This window comes from Fopius arisanus, unplaced genomic scaffold (assembly GCF_000806365.1).
Source record: "Fopius arisanus strain USDA-PBARC FA_bdor unplaced genomic scaffold, ASM80636v1 scaffold00042, whole genome shotgun sequence".
In the NCBI taxonomy this organism is placed as follows: Eukaryota; Metazoa; Arthropoda; class Insecta; order Hymenoptera; family Braconidae; genus Fopius; species Fopius arisanus.
Window position 1 is genome coordinate 1050904 of NW_011887781.1, and position 6000 is coordinate 1056903.

Here is a 6000-nt window from a genome sequence, read left to right on the forward strand (position 1 = left end):
AACGACTTTTGTGAACTCGATATGCTTCAGGAAAATTCTCTGACGCACATAATTGGTAATTCATCCATTCATGTTGTTGGAACAGTAAACTTGACTCAATCGTTGACAAAAAAAAAAATTTGTAAAGAATGTGAAAACCTTTTCGAGTGGAAAATTCTCCAGTCAAACGTGAGACAAGTGAACGCTCCTGTAATGAACGTTAATTACTTTGGGCTTAAGGTTTAAAAGCACACATTAGGGTCATGAAGAGAAGGGGAAGGGGGAGGGAGGGGGGGGAGGGAGTTCAAAAGTTCTTTTTTTTTGTGACATTTGAAATTTTCCAAGTTGGGCAACTCAGAGGAGTTCAGGACGAAGGGAAATAAAAGTATTTAAAAAGTAGGTGGAAAACGAGACGTAAATGTTAACCAGTGATTTATCGGTGGGAAAGAGTACTCGATCAGGGGCTCCTTGACTTGAACGGAAAAGGGGTCTTGGTCCATGAAAACCACGAGCACTTTTTCTCGCTTTAGAAGGATTGGCATTTCGCCAATTGGTTGGCTCTCACGTGTAGGCAAAACCAACACTCATTGTTCTCCCTCCCACTATTTATGTATCCACTCTTTATTGTTTAAGGTTTCAATTATTGTTGACTGAAGGAGTGATACAATATTTATATCCGTTTAGGCAGACCCTGGGGGGTCCCGGTGGTAATTTTATTTTCATCTGTACTAGGCAATGTTGGGTGGATAGTATATTACTGTGTTGTAATATTATAGTAATGAGGATGAGTAATTGATTAGTTGGGTGTATCATGATTTATTGCATTGAATTAATTGGAATTTTATTTCGAATTTTTGTTTTCATTGCAATACAATGGACGGCTCTTACAAATATTTTCACAAAATTCGGAATTACTTGGGCGTAAAATGAAAATATTCCACAGTACAAAGCTCTCATGCAGAACAAAAAAACATTTTGACGTTCGTTAACCAGATATGAGCATTTACGTCACGTATTCCATTACTTTATTTACAGTAATCGGGGGAGGCGAGCTCATGTTTATTTGAGTGATGTTTTTGTCAGGAGAATTTAAAATGAATTTCGACGTACAATCGATGTTTGTAAAAATTGTTTAAAATTCTTTCATGCATATGCATAAACTTTTGAATTTTTATCATCAAATAGTGGTGAATGAAAAGGGTGGAATAACAAAGGACTCAATTGGTATTCATAAAGAATTTCATCAAACTACAATTTTTATCGAATCAATCGTCAAAAACATTTCTACTCTCAATGGATTGAATTGTCTCAGAACTGTTAAATTCGTAGAAACTTTGGTACTGAGGGATGAAATTCAGGGGATATTATTGATGGAGGAAGTGGAATAAGTTAACGCGAACCAAAGTTTTTCATTTTTTTAAACCCTTTTTTGCTGGAGAACTGAATTTCTCTTATTCCGAGAATCTCATTATAATTTATAATGCCTCGAATGCTCAGAGCTGAGTGAAAAAAATTCCAGTTGGCAAAAAGGTTGAGGTAAAATACATGAAACATGAATGGTGAATTTCTGGAATGACTTATTGGCTGCCAAAATACTTTGATACTTTTTTCCAATCTGTGATGGGCAATCCGGATTTCAGGGCACGATAAAAACGAGGCATTGGACATGCATGTGGGTCGAACATTCGAAGCCATTGGCATAGTTTCGGTCTGAAGAGGATCGAAGGGATGAAAATGAGGGCGAGGATATTAACGTGTCAGCTGCTCATTTCGTCAGTGTTTCATTGTTTTTTTTGCCCTGAGTGTCACTCACCACAGAAATGACGCGGCACTAATTAGTCCGTGGAAATTGATTTCTTAATCGGGTGATTAACTGAGAACGTGCTCAAAGGATTCTTATCCTTTCACAGGATACGTCAGACGACTGAATTCTCATGATTCCTCTGAACCTCTCATTACCGAGATCGCTAACTAATTAACAGGATTGTTGATCAAACGGTGCATTTTTACTGATTATGTAATCACCTGGAAAATGGATTTTATGAAGGGCAAATTAACATAGGACTAATGGGAAAATTCTGGAGGAAGCCCCCGTCAGTTTTCTCTTATCAAGATAATTAAAAGATTAATGAGAAGAATGGGCTCGAATTTTTTGGATTAAATTTACGGTTTAATTGGAGCTGAAGTTTTATATCGGAGGAGAAATTTTCATTTATACTCGGTGGAATCAAGAAAATAGTTAAACTGATTTTAGAAGTGAAAATCTCATTTGAAAATGATTGTGTCACTCAATATCGCAGTTACAGAGCCGTTGGGTATCCAAAGCCATTGGCATAGTTTGAGATCGAACAGGAAATCTAAAAAAAAGTAGAAATGAGAACGGAAAAATTGCTATGCTGACAACAGCTCGACATGCCAACATTCCCGAGGCCTTTCGGTCTTTACCAACCGGAAATAGCTTTGACGGTATGCAAATCAGACGAGGCATTTTCACCGTGCCATCTCTAACAGAGAAAATGCTGGATGAAAATCTCATTGGAGTACCCATCACTGTCTTCACGCACACCTGAAGGGATTCAACTCTGAAAGAAATCCAGATAAATTAGAAAAAAAAGAGGGATCTTGGGAGAAAACTCCTGAAAACTATCATCCATTTGAGCTTCAAACTTGCTCGGTTGTTTTCAATTTACGAGAAACTCTAAGTGATACGTATTTTTGCCGGCATTGGAAAAGCCGATATTGGGTTCGAGTCAATAATTCCTTGGGTCCATTCTTTATTCAACTGCCAGCAAATACTTGCTCCACTTTTTCAACTTCACATGGGAATCATTTCTAGTCCTCTCCCGGCCACTTCAACTGCGAGTTACTTTTTCGCACACAGTTATTGAAGTGTATTGAGAAAATACTCTGGATACGGACAATTATTGTCGAGGGGCTGCACTTGACAACGCCGATGCCAGAGAAAATTCGGTAAAACTTGTCATAAAATGTATCCTTAATAATAATGTACGTTTGATTATCGTGTAATGTACTCTGAAATTTTTTTTTTAATAACGCTGTAATGAGAATTGCAATGTGTTTCGTAAAAGCTACATTTAGTAATGACTTTATCTATTATTTCTTTATCTATTACGTAAAAATGGTATGAAAAAAGTACATTTACAGCGAGATTTTCCTCAATTTTCCAGTAAATATTTTTTAATTTATTGAAATTAAAATTTCAATGAAACCAGGAAACAGGAAATTTCGGTAAAAATTCGATGAAAGAACTGCCTGGAAATACCTTCAATTCTCAATACGAAATGGAAAACTGCATAGAAAAGCTCGTAAAATCGATCTAAAGAATCCCTGGAAAAACACATTTTCCTCAAAGACCTGCGAGAACCCCTAGAATTTTCCCATTAAATTCCGCGATATAACAATATGCAGCATGATGAAAATAATAATTTCTTAATGACTACTGCAATCTAAACATTTTCTCCTTAACGTTTCCACTGCTTTTATAAATTTCTCTCACAAAAACCATAATAATACGACAAAAATTGTGAAAGTGACGTAATTTGTGAAGATAAAATAACAATGAGAGGAAAATTACAAATAGGAAAAGCAATCCAGCAAAATAAAAAAAAGCATAATTCTCAGCAATATCATCGTGAAAGAACAAAGGTAAAAGTGTGTAAAACATTGTTACTGCAGTGGAGAAATGGCCCATCAACTTTATTTCGAATCCTGGGCTTTGACTTATCTCGTTGCGAGGGAGACTGAAGCCCCCGTAGTTTCAGGCTACCTTCGTCACCTTTTTTCCCCCATTCTGGGCAAAGGAAAAAGCTCTCAAGTTGGTATTAGAGTAGGGGATGGGGATGGGAATGTCGAGGCTGGGGGATTACGTGTGTAACCTGAAGAGATATAGGAGAGGAAGATGAAAGCCCAGCCAAATATATATTTAAATGAGGCTACAAGAACACAACCTGAGACGTAGCATCCTGACCGAATGGAAAACGGAAATGTCGGTGGGGGTTAAGACTTGGTGTCTAGTCCTCATGCATTATTGCGGTGAATTGTAGTTTGCTCAGGTCATCATCCAGGAGGTGGGCCTCCTGGGATTATCCACCTGAGGCGTTGCATTCTTAACTCCAATGGTTTAACAATTACACCGAATTATTCACGAATATTGCACGCAATTAGCTGCATGACCTGGGGCAGTTTAGGCTTGGCAACTTGTACTTGGAGATCAGCTTACACTCGTGATATTATACGAAGAAGTTTGGGGGTTACCATGTGCCGGGGTGAATTCCAAGTCCTGGCACAGTACTAATCCTGTTATTCGGCTTGAGCTGATCAATTAACATAGAGTCGGATAACGTCACTGATTACCAACGTCCAGGGATCTTAGGGAGTTTAACGTACCCAAACTTGCCTGATTTGGCTTTCACCGAGTGCCCAGGGATTCACCATGACACTGGGGATTCAATCATAATTTGGTAGCAGCTGCACCGTTGGAAATTTCTCGAAATTTCAGTCACTCAATTCATCCTCTCAATTGTCAATTATCACTGGGTCAATGCATTTTCTACTCAAAACTTTCTCTAAATTCTCCGTTCATGTTGAAAGTTGGGGAAAATTGGCATTTTTGGCAGATTTGTTGATAATTGATTTATCAATTGAAACGTGAATTTTCAGAATTGGGAAAAGCCAGCAGAAAATGTTTAGGACGGAAATATGAGCGAATTTTTTTTCGATTTAGAAAAACTCGATTTTCTCGCTTCCTATGCGTCCTAGCGCGAAAATTTTATTTACTTATTCAATTTTTGATAGACTGGAAATTCGAGAAAGGTAATGCCTGGATTTTTAGAATTTTCCCGGACTTTTCAAGGCTCTCAGAATTAATTGAATATTACAGCCATGAGTGATTCGGAATGGACTGAATGGTATATCTCAAAGTCGATTTGTGAGGAAACTCTGGAATTTTTCACTCCAAAAAATATACATGCATCATTATATTAATTTTAACTTCACTCACACTTGCATCAAATATAAAATATCCAAAAATGTCTAAACGCATTAAATTCACAAATTCCCAATTTTCTTTAAAAAATCGATTCTTAAAAATCGGCAAAGTGATACGAGAGAAAAATATTCATGCCTCAAGGATAAATTTTCTTCTTGTTATTTACCGATTAAAAAATCGATTTGTGTCTAGGAAAATCTGTGATTTTTGACTGCGAGATTTGAAGGGAATGAGGTAAGTAAAGATTTTTTAGTAAAACACCGCAAAGGGAAATGGAAGTGGTGGTGATTTGGGTCGGTCTGGGGAATGGGCTTTTGGCTTGTTATCTCGGGTTGGCATTTCGTCGATTCGGGTTGGAAAGTACGTGGACAACTTGAGAATCCGTGAGACGCACGACTGGAGGGCTCTCAGGATTGAATAAAGTACAATGACTTTTCCAACGGGTATAACACCGGCTGAATCGTGGGTTTATTGTTCGCTTGGAGTTACCAGGGGGGAAAGAAAACCGTCGACCTATTGATCTCTCACGACGTGCACTTTTGCTGATCCTCGTCGACGGTGTGCATGTTGCAGTTGTCGAGGAGGTGGGGCTGCTGCAGCGATTATACTCTGATATTTTCCAATGTCCCTCGGGAAATAAACTCGCCGGAGGATATCGTATCACGATGAAACTCAGGAGGTATCGATTATTGATGGACTGCCTCTAGGAAAAATTATACCGAGGAATTACCTACGGTCACACTCATCTTATCCACGCCTTTTTTATTCTCCTGTCGCCAAGTTGCATTCGCCTCAAATTTCAATTCTAGTTTCGGTTTTTTGGGGTTTTATCGTATTCATTTTGAATATATACTTTTTATATTGGGAAATTGAAGATTGAAAATTGAAGGAAATTCTAGAATCCGTGGGAATACTTGTCATTGAACTATTTTAAGGCCCGGGTGGAGAGATTTATGCCCGACATGTCCCTAGGGAATTCCCTAGAAAAAACGCGTTTTACGGGTAACTAAATG